The sequence below is a fragment of the Protopterus annectens genome, chromosome 1.part1, assembly GCF_019279795.1.
Source record: "Protopterus annectens isolate FY-2018-M chromosome 1.part1, PAN1.0, whole genome shotgun sequence".
NCBI classification, from domain to species: domain Eukaryota; kingdom Metazoa; phylum Chordata; order Ceratodontiformes; family Protopteridae; genus Protopterus; species Protopterus annectens.
Genome location: NC_056726.1, coordinates 1,577,994,640 through 1,578,014,217, shown reverse-complemented (window position 1 = coordinate 1,578,014,217; position 19,578 = coordinate 1,577,994,640).

Sequence of the window (19,578 nt, the reverse complement as noted above, 5' to 3'; positions counted from 1 at the left end):
AGTTTGCAGTCATCTGCAAACTTGGTCAGCCACAGTCCTTCCGTGTTGGCCTGTACCTCCGAGAAATATATTCTGAACAAGAGAGGTCCCAGGACTGAGCCTTGTGGGACACCATTTGTAACTGGTTTGAGTCTGACATGGCTCCAGCAATTCTAACCATGTGGATTCTGTCCTTGAGCCAGTTTGCAATCCATCTAGTGACACAGGGGTTTATATTTAAGCTGGTGAGCTTATCTATAATGCCCGAGTGGGGTATCGTATCGAAGGCTTTTGCGAGGTCCAGGTAGGCTGTGTGGACCACCTTCCCCTCGTCAATGGCCTTGGTGACTGTTTCAAAGAAACCAACCAGGCTTAAGAGGCAGGATCTGCCCTTAACAAAGCTGAACTGGGTAGGATCCAGTGTCTGTAGGTCCCCAATATCTTTATTTATGAGGTCCATGATGATCCTTTCCATAGCTTTGCAGACCAAGCTAGTCAGGCTTATGGGGCGATAGTTTCCAGGATCCGTTGAGGCACCACCTTTATGGAGAGGGACCACTGTTGCTGTACGCCACTCTTTGGGCACATATCCTGTAGTAAGGCTGAGATTGAACAGTAGTTTTATGTTTGGGTTTAGCTCTTCTTGGAGTTCATGTAGGACGCAGCCGGGCACCATCTGGTCCCATTGATGGTGTGTTGTTTTTGCTTTGGAGAGGGCGGCTCTTACCTGAGCAACTGAGATGTCAGGGGGCAGCACTCTGCTGGGATAGATATTTGCCCTTTTGGTGGGGAGGAGGGGAAGAAGTTTGCGCTGAACCTGTCAGCTAGGATGTTGGCAATGTCTGTGGGTTCAGTGTATTTTTTGTCATTTTGGACTAATTCTGAGCATATCTGGGAATTACCACCCAGGATCCTAACATAACTAAAAAAAGCCTTGTGATTATCCTTAGTGTCCTGTGCAATTTTTCTCTCGAAGCTGGCCTTAGACAATTTTATGAGTGCCCATAGTTTTGTGCTAATACTGATCAGTGATGCCTTCCCCTTTTGGGATTTTGCTCTATCATTTAGTAGCTTCCTCCTTCTATTGTATAGTTTGTTTATGGCTGGGGTCCACCAGACAGGATGTCTGCCTTTGGAAGATTGGGTCTTGGTTTTATTTGGGATCGCATGATCCATGCATTCTTGAAGGTGTTCATAGAATGCATTTATAAAGGATTCTGTGGTCTGGGCCGTATTTTCCACAGGCCCGGGGGCTTTGAAGGATTCCACCTCGGTTTTGAGGAATGTGAAATTTGCTTTAGAGAAGTTTTTCACTGTGGTTTTCTGGGCAGGGGGTGGAGTTGGGATGTGAATATCCAGTGAGATTAGTTTATGGTCTGATCTTACCAGTGAGGGATACACTTCTGGTCTGGAGCATAGAGTCCCCATGTTGGTGATGATCAGGTCCAGTATGTTTTCCCCTCTTGTGGGAGTGGTAACAAGTTGTTCCATAGCACTTGAGTTTATAAATTCTAGGAACCTTTGGGCTAGGGTGTTGGAGCTAGAGTAATGCTCCCACTCTATGTTTGGGTAGTTGAAGTCGCCCAATATAATGGTGTTTGGAGAGACCTTCATATTTTCCAGTGTTCTCAGAAAGGCCGAGTGGGGTTCCTGGGTTTGGGAGGGTGGTCTGTAGCAGGCTATAAACTGGAAGGCCGTTTTACCCACTGTTAGTTGCACATGGATGTCTCTGATGCTTCATGCTTTGCCACCAACCTGGAGGTGTGGGTATCTTTGATGAATATCGATACGCCCCCTCCTTTTGTGGTTTGGTCCAAGTTTTGGGGCCGAAAAGCATGGTATGAGGTATAACCTGGTAGTGCTGAGGTGCTCTCAGGAGCCCTGAACCAGGTTTCTGTTACTGCACAGATATCGATGTTCTCCATGCTAAGGAGAGTTTCGAGTGCATGCATCTTCAGGTTTAGACTTCTGGTGTTGAGTAGCATTACTCTTAGTTTCTTATCCCTTGTGATACCTATACAGGTGGGTTTGTCTTTTGAGCTTTGCCTAAAAAAGGCACTATGAGGGTAGCAAGAGCCTTTGCCAATATCCGAAAGCCCAGGGGTGACAGGTGCAAGCGTCCTTAGCGAAGCATCGTGGCTTGTCGAGCATATCATCCCAAGCTGACAGGCATTGAATCCCCTTTGAATGACACCAGTACTTAAGCCAATTGTTGAAATTGATCATCTTGTCTTCATATTGTGGCATCATTCTTGGTGAGGGTAAGATGCTACTCAAGGTCAGGGTCATACCGGCCTGGGCTACATGCTCAGAGAGCTTCTTTATGTCTCTTTTCATGTAGTCCAGGGAGGTACGTCTCAGGTCATTCACACCAGCATGGACAATGACCTAGTCATATTTGTACTTGCCTTGGAGTGACCTGAGTGCTTGTGTTATGTGGCGGATCCTAGCGCCCGACAGGCTGCTCACCGTGATCCTCTCCTTGTTCAGCCTGGTGAGCGGGACATCAGTATGCCTGACGATAGAGTCACCTATTACAAGTGTATCAGGTGTGTTGTTTAGTCTTAAGGGCTGTGACTGTTCGGCACACTGGCTTTGTGAGATATGTGTTGCATGTGTTTTGTTTTGGGGTAGCGGTTGCTTGGGTGTCTGCTTTGGAGGTCTTTGCTGCTTAGGCAGATCTTTATTTAGAGCCTCAGTATGTTTTGTGTGATTATGTGTTTGGTTTGCTGTCGTGGTAGGTCTATGTGAGACTGGAATTGTAGTGAGTGTGGTTTCCTTCTCCTCCTGACTGGTTATGCCAGTACTGAGTTGAGAGAGCTTAGCCTCCAGTTTGGCTATATGGTTGCATCTCTCACATGTGTTGGAATTTGTTGGGAGGAGGAGAGGGTTGTCTGTGTACATGAAGCAGTTGTAACATTGCCTCAAGATTCCCAGATTCACCAGCTGGACCGGAGAGGAGATTGACAACTGACCTTTGGACATGCTAGAATAATATTGGGAATTCCTTAATAATTGAAAACAAGGGCCAGTGGGGAGTGAGGGTGTAGTGCTTTTAATTTTTAGTGCTGACTTATATAAATGCTTTAGCGCGCAAGTGCCAGGTAGAATGCAAAAACGACAAACAGTAACTTTCTTTCAAGTGAAACAAGAAAATAAGTACAGTAAGCAATGCAGATATCACTAGTGATCCACAGAAGCGCTGAGAAGCCGCGTATTAGGTGGAATTAGCGTTCCAGGGAAATAACAAACAAACAAACATATAAACAAAGCTAGATTCAGCAGCCCTGGATCTAGTCTATGCTACAGCAAACAAGGTGTACCAATTTCAGTAAGATGCAGTTCAAATATTCAAGCACTATAAACCTTTAACCAGAAATTCCCAGCTCAGAAGGGCAGAGTCCAGCCTCTTCTCCCACAAGAGTGCAGACCACAAGCCTTCTTAATGTAAAATAACTGGCCTGAAGCCCAAGTGCCTAAACCAGAACTACTACACTTTAAGAATAACAGACACTGGGCTCTCAATCAGCAGTTCCCAACTTAGAAGGATGAAAGCTACCTGTCCTGCCACACAGTGCATGCCACAAACCTTCCTAATGTAAAACAACTGGTCTGAAGCCCAAGTGCTTAATCCAAAAGACTTAGAATGATAGCTATACTTTAATCAAGTTACTACCAAGCAGTAATAAATACAATTGAATACTTTAGAGAATGCCTGGATTAGTGCTCAAGTTACACAAACAAAGCTAGATCCAGCAGGCCCGAATCCAGTCTATGCCAGAGCAAACAAGGCGCACCAACTTCAGTAAGAAGCAGTTCAGATATGCATGCACTATAAGCCTTTAACCAGAAATTCCCAGCTCAGAAGGGCAGAGTCCAGCCTCTCCTCCCACAAGAGTGCAGACCACGAACCCTCTTAATGTAAAATAACTGGCCTGAAAGCCCAAATGCTTAAACCAGAATTAATACACTTTTAGAATAACAGACACTGAGCCTTCAATCAGCAGTTCCCAACCTAGAAGAATGTAAGCTACCTGTTCTGCCACTACAGTGCAGACCACAAACCCTCGCAGTGCTGCAAAATGTAAGGGCTAAAAACTAGCATGGGAATACAAGGCTAGGCTTTAAGATTCTCACAGAATAATAGCCTACTCATTATTTATTAACATATGAATGGCTTTTTTGTTGTAAGAAATTTCACAGCTACTTTCCTTCCTACTCATTTTTGATCAGGTGGGATGACTTTCAACGACAGAGAGAGAAGCCATGAATAGGCCACAAAGGGGACTGTGCACCAGTCTTGGTAGTGCTTTTCTCAGCAACTTGTCCCTTGTTCAAAATTGTTCACGTCAACAAATGTAGGCAAGAATAACCTCAGTATGTCTTCAGGGAGGGATCAGTGAAAGTCTTCAGGACTGCCACTACCCATCTATGGTATCAGAATGCTGAAGACCTTTACATTTAGGGCTATGATCTTGCTGATTTTTGTACATCTGTTTGAGGGGGGTGCAGCCACTCTTCAGCACACATGGGTTGCTGTGAATGTAGCTGAGTGCCCTGATGAAACTGGATCTGACACACTGTTCTGCATTGTATTAAATGAACAATGGAAAGAGTGAAACACACAGCCACAAAGGTTTAAGCCATGTCTTTACATTTTCTCCAGGTTTTGCACTTTTTACCTAAAGTGGAGTAAACCTGTCATGGATAATCTAAAAAGTACAGTTGTCTACACTTAGCATAAATGCAGATGTTCGAGTGTATTCACTGTTGCAGTCATTACATTTGGGTAATCTACTGCCAGGTTTCCCTCAGTCGGCCCGATTAACAAAGTCTTGGGTCCTGGGTTGGTTGCTGTCCCTTCTTCTATGACATCAGGGGTATAAAACATGCAGCCGACACCATTACATCAGTTTTTCTTGCCCCAGATGTCAGGTGCCCCCCAAATGGGGAGCAAAAAAAATCTATATATATAATTTAAACACAAAACATATACCTCCAAACAAAAGCAAATACACCCAAAAAGGCTTTTAAGCATAGTAAAAGAAAGGAGAGGTACAGTAAGAGAAAAACAGGGGGCTGGAGGGTGGGTAACCAGGACTGCAACAGTGAATACACTCAAACATCTACATTTATGGTAAGTGTACACAACTGTACTATGTTCTTCATGTTTCACTGTTGCAGTCATTACATTTGGGTAGAATCCCAAAGCTATGGTTGGGAGAATGGATTTATACAGCATTAGGAGCAGCTGTAAGGCCTTGCAGGACAGCAGTGGTAAAGCCAGCTCTGGATTTAATGAAGAACGGTAAATGGTAATGTTTGATGAACATGTGAACTGAGCTCCAGGTAGCAGCTTCTAGAATGTCTCTGGTAGGAACCCCTCTGAGAAAGGCTGCAGAAGTAGATGCAGCCCTGGTGGAATGAGACCTGATCCCCTTGGGAATAGGTTTAACATGGTGCATATAGCAGAAACAAATACAATGGCGTATCCATTTGAAAATAGTCTGCTTTTAAATAGCTCTTCCCTCTGCCCCTGCAGCAAATGCCACCAATAATTGTTCAGATTTTCTTAGAGATTTCATCCTGTTTAAGTAGAATCTAAGTTGTCTGTGTACATCCAATGAATGCAGAATCCGCTCACCCTTGTTCTGTGGATTGGGGAAGAAAGTTGGCAGATGAATGGTCTGATTAAGAGCCATACCGGATACCACCTTAGGCATGAAAGACGGATTTGGTCCTGACTGCCACCCTGTCCGGATGAAAAATAATGAAAGGCTCCACTGCCATAAGAGCCTGTAATTCTGAAATCCTTCTAGGTGAAGTGACTGCTAAAAGGAAAGCTGTTTTCTAGGAGAGAAATTTTAGGTCTGCAGTAGCAGCTGTCTCAAAAGGAGAGAGTGAGTTTCTCCAAAACAAAATTGAGGTCCCATGCAGGAGTTGGTGCTCTTCTGGGAGGTCTTAAATTTTTGGTCCATCTGAGATACTGCTTTAGCAGAGGATGAGAGAAGAGGGGAGGTCCTGTGTTGTCATGAGCTGAAATGGCTGAGGCATGGATTTTTATGGAGGAAAAAGATAGGCCCTTGTGAAGCATCTCAGTTAAGTATTGCAGAATCTGAGGGATATTTGGGCATTGCTGTGCTTACTCCTTGTTATTGGTTCCAGGCACAGAGTCTTTTCCATTTGTCAGCATAAGATTTTCTAGTACTAGACCTTCTAGCCTCCAAAATGACATCCATCACTGGTTTGCTGAAGGATGCCAAGGGTGAAATTAGTTGATTAGCCACGCTGCAAGATTCAAAGTTTGGAGCTGAGTGTGCAGAATTTGGTAGTTCTGCTGAGACAGCAGGTAAGGTGTCTGAGGCAGGTGCCACGCAGGAAGGTGTGTCACACTGCACAGGAGTGGGTACAAGTGTTGGCGAGGCCAGTCTGGAGCAATCAGAATCATTTTTGGTTTGTCCTGTTTGACTTTTTGTAGAACTTTGGAGAGCAGAGGCAGAGGGGGAAAAGCATAGACTGATAGGTTTTTCCAGCTGAATGATAGAGCATCCACTTTCCAAGCTTTTGTGTGAATTCTTGTGCAGAATTTGTTCAACTGATAGTTCTGGAGTGAGGCAAAAAGATCTATGTCTGGGTTCCCCCATTTACATGCCAACATACTGAAAACTTGTGGTTCCAGTTTCCATTTGTGTGGGTCCATAAGATTTCTGCTTAGTTCGTCGGCCAGAGTATTTAGCTTTCCTGACAGGAATTGAGCTTGTAGTTGTATCTGATAGGTCAAGGCTGTGTTCCACAATGCCACGGCTAGTCTGCAAAGGGGGCAAGAATGTGTACCCCCTGCTTGATTATGTACCACATAACTGTGGTGTTGTCTGTCTTTATCATTTGTTGTCCTGGATGAAGGTAGTCCTTGAAGGCTGTCAGAGCATTCTGTACAGCTAGCTTCTCTTTCCTGATTGATATGTAAGTGCATTTGATTTGGGCTCCATTTGCCCTGAATGCACTTCCCTGCCAGATGAGCCACCCCAAGCATAGTCTGATGCATCTGTTAGGGTTTGGATGGCAGGGGGGTGGAGTAAATGGCAGTCCCTTGTTTTGGTGGCAGGCCTCTGCCCACCATAGGAACTCTAGTTGCAGGCAAGGTATAATAGGAATCATTGTTTCCAGGCTGTGACAATGTTGACTCCATAAACTTTTTAAGTACCACTGAAGTTTCCTAATATGCAGGCTTGCATATAAAATTAGAAAAATGCAGGAGGCCATGAATCCCAAGGCCTGCAGAATTGGTCTTGCAGATAGCAGGGTTTTTGTGGCCACCTATTTGAAGTAAGTCATCAATTGAATTTGCTTTTCTGGTGTAAGGTAAGACATCTGGGCAGTTGTATTCAAGCTTGTACCCAGGAATGTAATTTTCTGAGAGGGTACCAGTTGTAATTTCTTTTCGTTTATGGTGTACCCTAGACAAGTTAGAACCCTTTTTACAAATGCCAGATGCTTTAGAAGAATGTCTGTGTTTTCTGAGAATGTCCTTGTTTTCTGCCTGAATTAGACAATCGTCCAGGTATGGATATATTTGAATATTTCTTTGCCCTCAAAATGCAATTACTGGTGCCAGGCACTTTGTGAAGACCCTGGGCACAGTAGATAAGCCAAAGGGCAGTGCAGAGAACTGGTAATGCAAGTAGCCTGCTTTGAAGTGGAGGTATCTTCTACAAGAATCCCTGATTGGGATATGCAGGTAAGCCTCTTAAGTCTAGAGTTACCAACCAGGCATCTTTGCCTAGCATAGGTAGTAACTGTTGAAGAGACAGCATCTTGAATTTTGGAATGTCCAAAAATGTATTTAGAGTGGATAAGTCCAGAATTGGATGCCATGATTTGTCTTTTTTGGGTACCAGGAAAAGTCTGGAATAGAAACCTTGTCCCTTTTCCTCTTCTGGTACTGGTTGAATAGCTCCCATGTTCATGAGGGATAGAACTTGTTTCTGGGCCTCTGCCAACTGATTTGGGGACAGATCTGGCCATCTGTTTGTGATTGGCAACGTGTGGAAGTGTAATCTGTATCCCTGGGATACTATATTTAAAACCCATTTGTCCTGGGTAATAAGTTACCAGTTTTGTGCATGAATGCTAGTTTTCCCCCCAAAGGAGCGGCTAAGAGGTAACTGCTTGGTGATTGTAGAGGGAAGTCATTGAGACTATTTAGCATAGGGAGGTGCCTTGTTGCTTCAAGATTTGGAGATGGAGGCACCCCATTGTTTTGTTCTAAAAGTTCCTTGTGACTGAAACCTGGAACCTTTGGAATATCTAGATTTGACTTGAGCGGCTCTCGAGGGGACTGGAAAGGACCAGTTCTTTGTAAGCCAGTGCCTACTAAATCTTGGAGGTTGCACTTGTAAGAAATATTTCACAGTTTGTATAGATTTAGCTTTATCTTCCATCTTTTTTTAACACTTTTTCAGCCTTATTACCAAAGAGACGGTCCTGTTGTAAAGGAGCATCCAACAATTTTGCTTTAACATGGTCAGGCAGAGCTTGCTCTTTGAGCCAAGCATGCCTTCTTAGCACAGATCCAGTTACAGCAGCCCTGCAAGAGGCCTCCAAGGAATCAAAACCACATTGCAAACTATGTTTTCCAACTTGTTCAGCTGAATGCAATAAATCCTGCAATTCTTTATTTTCCACAGTCAGAGATTAACATCATTTTCTGTTTAAGTAGTCCCATGATATGCTGTTGATATTTAAGCATATGAAATTGACAGTTTAAAGCCCTGATTGCCAATGTTGCAGACATGTAAACCTTCTTACCCCATCTATCCAGCGCCCTGGAATCTCTATCAGAAGGGGTAGGATTTTTGGCAGTAGATGCTTTAATGCCCTTGGGACCCTGAGAAATGGTTTCAGGATCAGCAATAGGGTTTTTGAAAAGGAATTTGTGGGCATCAGGAACCCTGTAGTATCTGTCTGGCTTACAAGGAGTTGGAGGCAGAGAATCAGGAGTCATACTAGATTCTAAAAAACATCATCAACAATGTCTAGAACAGGAGTTATAGCCAAAGACCTATACTGAGGAAGTAGAAGAAAACAGTACAGTTGTGTACACTTACCATAAATGTAGATGTTCAAGTGTATTCACTGTTGCAGTCATTACATTTGGGTAATCCTGCTGGCAGGTTGCCCTCAGCCGGCCTGAATTCCAAAGTCTTGGGTCCGGCGTCGGCTGCTGTCACCCCCTCCCTGGCGTCAGGTCGTCAGGGGTATAAAAGAAGCAGCCAACGCCATTTTCTTCAGTTTTTCTTGCCCCAGATGTCAGGTGCCCCCAAAAAGGGTAGCCAAATGTTATAAATATATTCAGAAATACACCAATATAAATTGTACCTTCATCTATAAGCAAATACACCACATAGGTAGTATAAATCAGAGAAGGAAAGATAAGATCCAAAAGAAAAAAGGGGGAAGGGGGAAGGTGGGTGGGTAACCTGGACTGCAACAGTGAATACACTTGAACATCTACATTTATGGTAAGTGTACACAACTGTACTATGTTCTTCATGTTTCACTGTTGCAGTCATTACATTTGGGTAGAGTCCCAAAGCTATGGTTGGGAGGCTGGAACTAGACAGCAGTAGCAGCAGCTATGAGGCCCTGCAGGACTGCAGTGGCAAGGCCTGCCCTGGATTTAGAGTAGAGTGGCAGATGGTAATGTTTTGTAAAGGTGTGCACTGAACTCCAAGTAGCCGCCTCTAAAATGTTTGTGGTTGGTACTCCCCTGAGAAAGGCTGCTGAGGTGGCTGCAGCTCTGGTGGAATGAGGCCTAATGCCCTTAGGCACTGGCTTGCCATGGTGTAAGTAGCAGAAACGAATGCAATGGCTTAACCACTTAGAAATAGTCTGCTTTGAGATGGGCTTTCATTGTGATCCTGCAGCATATGCCACTAGTAATTCCTCTGTCTTCCTGAAAGTTTTGGTTCTGTCCAAGTAGAATCTAAGCAGTCTGTGTACATCCAAAGAATGCAGGATTCCCTCCCCCTTGTTCTGTGGATTTGGGTAAAAGGTTGGCAGATGGGTGGCTTGGTTAAGAGCCACACTGGACACTACTTTAGGCATAAATGTTGGGTTTGTCTTCAGGGAGACCCTGTCTGAATGAAAAATGATGAAAGGCTCCACAGCCATGAGCGCCTGTAGCAGGGCCGGCCTTAGCTAAAATGGCACCCTAGGCGAAGTCGTGCTCTGGCGCCCCTTAAGCCCCACCCACACCACACATGAAACACCCCTATTTGAGCCACACCCACTGAGTCATTCCCCAAGAAAGCCACTCCAGTCATTTCCTTAAATTATTTAAATGCTTAGGAAGAAAAAGATACCTTGTAATCTAGTTAAACTGCAGCTACCTTTGCATATGTATTTTCGACTTGAAATACCAGAGCCAGATCATGGTAAAGTAGAGTCCTAGGAAGGGTAATTGACCGCCACCCCAGAGCAACTCCCAGCAGCAGTCCCCTCCTCAGCCATTCCAGTGTTCCATTATTTGGTTATCTCACCAGTTTGTCTGGCGTGAGGTAAGCCATCTGGGCAGTTGTATTCAAGCTTGCACCCAGGAATGTTATCTCTTGTGAGGGTACTAGTTTTGATTTCTTTTTGTTGACTGTGTACCCTAGGCATGTTAGTCTTTTGATAAATGCCAGATGTTGAAGAATGTCCTTGTTCTCTGCTTGAATGAGAGTCTTGTCCAAGTAAGGATATATCTGTATTCCTCTTTGTCTGCAGAATACAATTACTGGTGCCAGGCACTTTGTAAAGACCCTGGGCACAGTAGATAAGTGAACGGGCAGTGCAGAGAATTGGTAATGCATTGAACCAGCCTTGAATCTAAGGTATCTTCTGCATGATTGTCTGATGGGAACATGCAGGTATGCCTCTTTTAGGTCTAAAGTCACAAGCCAAGCATTCTTGCCCAGCACGGGCAGAAGCTGCTGCAAAGTCAACATTTTGAATTTTGGAATATCCAGGTAAGTGTTAAATGATAGGTCCAGTATCGGCCTCCAGGCCTCGTCCTTTCTGGGTACCAAGAACAGTCTTGAGTAAAATCCTTGTCCCTGCTCTTGCTCTGGTACTTGTTGAATGGCCCCCATATCCATGAGGGATGAGACTTGTTTTTGAGCCTCTGCCCATTGATTTTTTTGGCAGATCTGGCCAGCCGTTTGCCTTTGGCAGAGTATGGAAATGGAACTTGTAGCCTTGTGACACTATGTTTAGAACCCACTTGTCATGGGTTATGATGTGCCAATTTAGAGCAAAAAGTGCTAATTTTCCCCCTAAGGGTGCTGCCAGAAGATAAGTGCTTGGTGCAGGCAGGGGGAAGTCATTGGGACTGTTTTCTGTATGTTTGTGATCTATCTTCTCCAGCTTTGGAGGTAGAAACACCCCATTGCTTGGGCCTATGAGGACCTTGCGCCTGGGATCTGCCCCTAGGGCATCTGGGTCTACCCCTTTGAGTTCTGTCTGAGACAGGAAAAGTCCAATTTTTTGTAAGCCAGTGTCTACTAAACCTAGGTGGCTGTACTTGTAAAAAGTTTGACAGTTTGCATAGATTTAGCTTTGTCCTCAATTTTCTTTAACACCTCTTCTGCCTTAACACCAAACAAAGTATCATGCTGTAAAGGTGCATCTAGTAATTTAACTTTAACATGATCAGGCAGATTTTGTTCCTTTAACCAAGCATGCCTCCTAATTACAGAACCCGTAAGTATGGCCCTGCAGCAGGACTCCAAAGAATCAAAACCACATTGCAAAGTATGTTTTCCAACTTGTTCTGCTGCATACAATAAATCCTGCATTTCCTTGTTTTCTGCACATTCAGAATTTAACATTTTCTGTTTAAGCAATCCCATGACATGTTGCTGATACTAAAGCATATGAAATTGATAGTTTAAGGCCCTTATAGCCAAAGTTGCACAGGTGTAAACATTTTTTCCCCATCTATCTAGTGCCCTAGAATCTCTGTCAGAGAGGGTTGGGTTTTTTGCAGTGGAAGCCTCAACTCCCTTTGGACCCTGTGAAATAATTTCTGGGTCAGCAGCAGGGTTTTTAAAAAGAAATTTGTGTGAGTCAGGAAACCTGTAATATCTGTCAGGCTTAACCAGAGATGGGGGTAAGGAGTTAGGGGTCAGACTAGACTCTGAAAACACATCATCTACAATGTCTAACACAGGTGGAATGGCTAGAGGCCTGTGCTGAGGTAGTAAAAGAAAATCCCTGAGCCTTTTTAGATTCTGAAAAATATTGGCTCTCCCAGTGGAAATGCTCCCTCATGGTGTGCAAGGTTTCCCCAAAGGAATAGTCCTCAGGAGGAGATACTGAAGGTATAGATTCTTCAGCATCAGAATCCTCATAGGGGGAAGAGAATATTCCTGATCAGAAGAGGAATCAGAAGAAATAGAAACCTGATCTGAAGATTCCCAGTCAGTGTCTTGCCTAGGCCTCTAATCAGAAGGGGGATGGGAACCCCTGATCAAGGTAATCAAGTCTTCGGCCATTTTGGGTATAGAGGACTGTCCACGTGGCTCTTCAGTTTGTTTCCTCGCTTTAGAAGGTGCTTTAGTCTTTGCCTTTGAAGCTAAAGTTGTTTTAAGGTAAAGATGTTTAGGTCTGAATACACCCTCAGAAGCCGGTACCTGCTCAGCGGCTCCGGACCCATCTGAGGGATTAGCATCTGAGGCTCCAATACCTTGAGTATCCAGCGGCATGGCCGACTCCACATGGGAGTTGGTAGCGGCCTGTGACTCTAAAGTAGTGGGCGTCAGGGGCTGCAAAAGCACCTCACTGAGAACCGGCGACTGGTTTAGGAGAAGCTTTGTCATCGGTTCTGGGCCTCGGTTGTTTTTCTCTATCCTTTTCTTAGCGTTTTTTGTAAACTCCGGTAGTCGGATGGCTATCCGACGACATTTCAGGATAATTAAATCGGCATCCAAAAAAGTTTAAAGCAAAATCATATCGATGTTTAATAGTGCGTTGGTTAAATCTAGCACAAAACCGACAATCAGAAACATTGTGATCAGGGCCTAGGGCAAGGAATACAGTAAGAATGAAAATCCTTATGAGGTATTTGCTTCCCACAAGAAATACAATTATTAACTTTTTCTGACATCGGTCTGGAGCAAGAAAAAAAAGTTTCCCCAACAAGGTACTTGGCTTTATTGAAGACTTCGGATCTGAAACTCAAATATGAAAATCTCAGAAGTCGGCTGACCGGCACTTGCAACCTGCTTCTGCTTTGGGCACCACGCGGCAAGAAAGACTGAAGAAAATGGCATTGGCTGCTTCTTTTATACCCCTGACGTCAGGGAGGGGGCGACAGCAACCTCTCTAATGCTCAATCCATATTTTTTGCCAAATCCCACTGGAAATACCCAATGTGTACAGCATAATTTAGCATCTACAAGGATAATGTGGCAGACAAATATATATTTCCAGAACTGGCTCATGGAACATGACTCACCGTCTGCTGGATGGGCAGCAGGGCTCTGAGATGTGTCCTCTTTCTTTACAGCCACTTAAACAACATAACATCTAGTTTGGGAATGCCCCTTAAACAGAACACACTCGTTTGGGCCAGAACATACAGTAGGCCTTATTTAGATCACAGCCCACCACATTTGTATTCTCCCACGATACCCTTGGTGGAATCATTGTGCATCAACAAGAGAATCCACCCAGGAAGATTATAGGGTAAATATCTGAAGGTTTCTGCAATCTACAGTGGAGAAAGGGTTTGAGATAGGCTAGCCAGCCCTCTCACTTCGGTATCAGCTGCAAGTACTCCCTAAATACAGTCATCTTGGGGGAGAGTGGTGGCAAAAGTTTTTCCTCTTTCCTCACCCAGATCTTCTACTAGGGTGTCCCAAAGACCAGACTGGTTTGTCCTGGCCAGGGTTTTTCTTACGGTGGGGGGAAGAGGGAACAGAGCTCATTTTGCAGGGGCAGACCTGGATGAGAATCAAGGAAGAAGGAAACTATTTTGATGTAAAAACTATGAAAGAAATCTCACTGTTCTATGGACAGAAGTATAAGTCATGACTTTTATCACTGCTGGAAAAGCACCAGAAACCATGGTGCTAATGGTGGAAATGCATCAAAAGGATCAGTGTCAAAAAAGGACATCAATAATACAGGTATCTGAGATACTGAAAAGCAGGTAGAAGGATGCCAGATGTATCTGATCTGGAGCAGCATCAGGAACCAGGCTGCCAACCACTTAAACTCTGGAGCTAGTAATGGAGATGGATAATGGGGGGGGGGGGATCCAAACTTAAGCCTCTCTACACCACAGGGCAGCAAAGATTTACTTATTTTACATTTGTTTACCGGGATGGTCCAACTGGGACAGTGCCCATTTTCATCAGAGGTCTGGGCAGAAAAGCTCCAGCTTAAGCTTACATACAAAGTCATCACATCAAGTAATAGAAATTATAGACAAAAAAAAAAAAATGAGAAGTTATGTACCTACCATAACGTTCCATGTTAGTTGTCTTCTTCTCGACTTCTTTCTTGTTGGATGGGTTCGGAGCCGATCCTCGGCTCCGACTCAGCCAATACTAAAGCTCGAGAGCTATTTCCACCGGCTCGAGCCTCCCCTATATCCCACAATGCTAGGCGGTAAATACCCAGATCTCGTTGATAGCTGAAGAATAGCAGTGCTGGTCTCCTAGAGACAGAGAAAAGGGAAAATCCACCTCTATAGAAAGACTACCTGTAGAACTATCAAACAGGGGCAATAGAGGTGGTCGACGCTATGGAAGATAAAAGATCCCAAGGATCCTCTCGGTCTGTCCAGGCTAGGGGATGGAGGTGGGGCCAAGAAAGAAGGCGAGAAGAAGACAACTAACATGGAACGTTATGGTAGGTACATAACTTCTCAATGTTAAGTTGTCAATCTCGCCTTCATTCTTGCTGGATGGGACCGTGTCCCTAGCACCCTTATCCTGAGTGGCTCATCGGAACAGACTCGAGTACGGTGGAACCAAAGTTAGCCCGGTTTCTGGAGGCCATATCCAATTTATAATGTGGGATAAAGGTATGAGGAGAAGCCCATGTAGCTGCTTGACAGATGGAATCTATGGGCAGTCTGTCTTGAAATGCTACAGACGTAGCTAGTGCTCTGGTTGAATGAGCTCTAGGTCGTGATGGTAGCTTTTGGTGTCTGAGATCATAAATGAAGGAAATTACAGAGGCCAGCCATCTCGAAAGAGACACTTTGGAAACTGGAAGGCCCATCTTGCCTTCTGCATAGGATAGAAAGAGCTGGTTAGACTTCCTAAACTGTTTAGTCCTATCCAAATAATAGCGAAGCTGGAGACGAACATCTAGGAAATGTAACTTTTGTTCTGCCTTGTTGGAATAATTAGGGAAGAAAACTGGAAGGTCGATTGTCTGATTCAGATTCGCCTCAGTAAGAAACCTTTGGTAAAAAGGAAGTGTTGCTCCGAAGGGACACCCTGTCTTTGTGGAAAACTAAGTATGGAGGACGACTGCAAAGAGCATGAAGTTCAGATACCCATCTAGCAGATGTTATGGCTACTAGAAAAAGGGTTTTCCATGAAAGCAATTTCAAAAAGCAGGAAGCGGCCGGTCCGATGGGGGGGGAGAATCAAGGAGGATAGAACCAAATTTAAGTCCCACTGAGGTGGGGGGTCTCTAATTGGGGGGCTTGAGCAAAAAGATACCTTTTAGAAAGGCTTTGCAAAGGTTATGGGACTAGATGCTGGAGTCTGAAAAGCCTACATGGAAATTAGATATAGCCGCCAATTGTACTCTAATAGTAGACGAAGAAGAACCTGAGTGAAAAAGTTCTGCCAGGAAGTCTAGTATAGACTGGATAGGTGCAGTGAAAGGGTCTATGTTATTAGTTGCTGCCCAGAAGGAAAAACGTTTCCACTTGCTATTGTAAATCCTTCTTGTAGAAGACTTGTGGGAAGCTATAAGTATGTTACGGACCGAATGGGAAATTAAAGGAAGCCTGGCTAGGGTAGGAAGTGGAGCAACCAAGCTGTGAGGTTGAGAGATGGGAGGGAGTGGTGCAGCTGACCCGATTGATGGGTCAAAAGATCTGGCACTGGATCCAGATGCCAAGGCTGCTCCAACAGAAACCGGTGAAGGAACGGAAACCATATCTGACGAGGCCAGTAAGGGGCAATGAGGATCATGTCGACTCTCAATGAGGTAGCTTTCTGAATTACCTGAGAGATCAGTGGAAAGGGGGAAAAGGCATACAGAAGTCCCCGGGGCCAATCGTGGACTAGAGCGCCCCTGGCGGGTTGACCTGGTAGGGGAGAGAGGGTGAAAAAATCATGACACTTGCTGTTTTGGGGAGTAGCAAAAAGATCGCAGCAAGGTCGGTCCCATTTCTGAAAACTTTCTTCCAGCACTGACTGTTTGAGAGACCACTCGTGTGGTATGAGTATGGCCCTGCTCAACTTGTCTGCTATCACGTTGGACTTCCCGGGGATGTGCGTTGCTATCAGAAACCGCTGAGATGAGATCGCTTACTGCCAAAGTCTGAGTGCCTCTCTACATAAGGGATAAGATTTGGTTCCGCCCTGTTTGTTGATGTACCATACTACAGACATATTGCCTGTCTGAACTGCAATAGTCCCGGTGGGAAGAGAGTGCTGAAGGGCTTGCAACGCTAAAAGGACTGCTCTCATCTCCAGAACATTTATGTGCAGATGGCTTTCGAAAGGTTGCCATGTGCCCTGGGCCGTCCTGCCCTGACAATGCCCCCCCACCCAGTCAGGGAGGCGTCCGTTGTCACCGTGGCAACCGGAGGGGGGGGGCAAATGATCTGCCCTGAAGAACTTGAGGGGAGGTCATCCACCAAGTTAGATGCTTCTTGCATGATTGGGTCAGCAGAATACTGTGAGACATTGGGAGCTGTTGGAAGGACCACTGAGAAAACAGCATCTACTGGAGGATCCGCATGTGAAAGTGTGCTAGAGGCAGAAGTGTAATGGCAGCTGCCATGAGACCTAAAACCTTCAAGACAAACCTGGCTTTGATCCTGTTGCATTGAAGAAGAATGTGAACATGTTTGCGGATATCTGATACTCTTTGCTCTGTTAGTTTCGCGGAAAGATGAATTGTGTCTAAGGTGGCGCCTATAAAGGTAATAGCCTGACAAGGCAACAAGGCAGATTTTTCAAAATTTATAGAAATGCCTAGAGCTTGACAAGTATGAATGGTGTAGTCTCTGGATACGAGAAGTTGACACCTGGTGGTAGCAGTAAGGAGCCAGTCGTCCAAATATGGAAACACCTGGAATCCTTGATGTCTCAGCTGAGCCGTGACCACTGCCATGCATTTGGTTAACACTCGGGGGGGCTGTAGTGAGACCAAAGGGCAGGGCTCTGAACTGGTAGTGACTGGCTCCCAGCCAGAAGTGGAGGAATCTTCTGGAGCGTCTGTGCATCTTGATATGATAGTACGCATCCTGAAGGTCTATTGAGCACATCCAATTGTCCTGACCCAAGAAGGGTAGAATGGACTGAAGCGTGACCATCCGGAATTTTGTTTTGTTTACAGACTTGTTTAGTCTGCTGAGATCCAATATTGGTCTCCAGTCCCATCTTTTTTGGAACCAAAAAGAATTTGGAGTAGATTCCGGATCCTTGCTGGTCTGCCGGGACTGGCTGGATAACTCTTTTTGACAGCAGCTTTGATATTTCTAACGCTGCTTGTTCCCTTAGACCGGGTGGAACGTCTGGAAGGGGCCCTTTCAGTTGGGATGGGATGTGGACAAAGGGAATTTTGTAACCCTCGGATATAATCGACTGTACCCATTTGTCTTGAGTGAGGGAAAGCCAGGCTTCTGGATACAGTGATAATCTTCCCCTGACTGCCTCCGAAGGTGGACAGTCTGGCAGCTTCTCAGGGATGCTGAAAAGGTTGGTCAGAGAGAGTCTCTCTGCTACCTTGATTCTGTGGACGCCCCCCCCTGCCCCTAGGGCGGCATCTATTGTTGTTCCCCCCTCTGCCTCTTGAGGGGAACTGACTGCATGCATCAGGCGAGACTCCCTGTGATTTGCGGAACCACATTTCCCCCCCCTTCTGACCCTTGGGATATGGTCTGTAAGGGGTAGAAAACCGGACTCCCACGGCAGAGAGAGTCTTGCCATCCTGTTCGCACCTAGTCAACGTGTCCTTCACCTGAGGTCCAAACAACGCTGTACCATCAAAGGGGGAATTGGTGAAGGATACCTTCAAAGGGTCTGCACGCGGCCCTACTCGCCCCATCGGCCGCATAAGAAAGAAGCCGCATGGAGGAGTTGACGATTGAATTCAGGGTTGCCAGCTGGGAGTTCATTTGGTCTCGAAATCCCTCAGTTGTTGGATCCTGCAAAGCATCACCCATTTTCTTGATCATATCTCTCTGAAGACGGGTGAAGTGACACAAGTAGTTCAGCGAACGCATAGCAAAGGTCACTGAGGAGAACATCCGCTTACCGTACCTATCCATAGTCCTAGATTCCTTATTAGGAGGATGGATAGGTACCGAAGGATCAGCTAATTCCTTCTTAGTGGCTGCGGCCACCACCATAGCATCAACAGAGACGCCCTTGGATAAGAATTATTTGTCCTTAGGAGCTGTAATAAACTTGGACGGTCTTCGTGGGGTAGGTTCCACTGTATCAGGGGTTGTCCACGCCTTCCTTGCCACCACTTCCATGAGGGGGTCAAAGGGAGGAGATACCCAGGAGGTGGAAGGGCGAGAGCCAAAAGCCTCAAGATAGACTGACTCGTCCTCTGAAGGGTTAAGGGTGGACCAGTTCCCCCTCTGTTTAAGGATCTCAAGGATGTCTGAAAAGGAGACATCCTCACAGGAGGACCATGGGGACCCTTCAGACTCATCCAAGTCGGTATCTGAGGTGATAGACTCAGGGGAGTCAATATGCTTCCTCTTGCATTGTTTCTTCCGAGGGGGTTCCCCTAAAGGATCAGGAGAAGCCTCGGAAGAGGAGGATATTCCCAGTGGGGAAACTTGAGATGTTGGCTCTCTATGGTCTGGGATGAGAGGGTGGGTAGAGACCATTGCAGGCACTGTAGAGGGAGGAGCTGAGGGAGCCGACCATGGAGCAGACACCGGGTCTAGCATGTTCCGCATGACCTCGAAGGTGCCCCGATAAGGCAGGGCCGAAGATCCCCACTCCGAAGAGACGAGGACTCCTCCCGGCACCGAAAGGGACGGCTCCGAGGCCAATGTCAGGGCCGAGCTCACCAGCGCCGAGGCTCCGAGAGGGAGAACGGGCTCGGACAAGGGTCCGATGCCACTCGCCCCCTCGGAGCTGATGAGGGAAGCCCGGTGCCCAAATCCCTCGAAGGAGGAGATCGGAGCCGACGACGGAGCCAAAAGTGGAAGTATCGGCTCTGACGCACCGACAGTCATTGCTCTGAGAAGCTCCATCTCCGAAGTCATGGGAATCGGAGGAGGAACTGAGGAAGGGATGGGTATAGCCACTGACCGTTGGGTAAGGCTATGCAGTATTTGGGCTAGTGCCTGGGACTTGAGAAGTCTGCTCACCACCCTCTCTAAATCATGGTCAGACA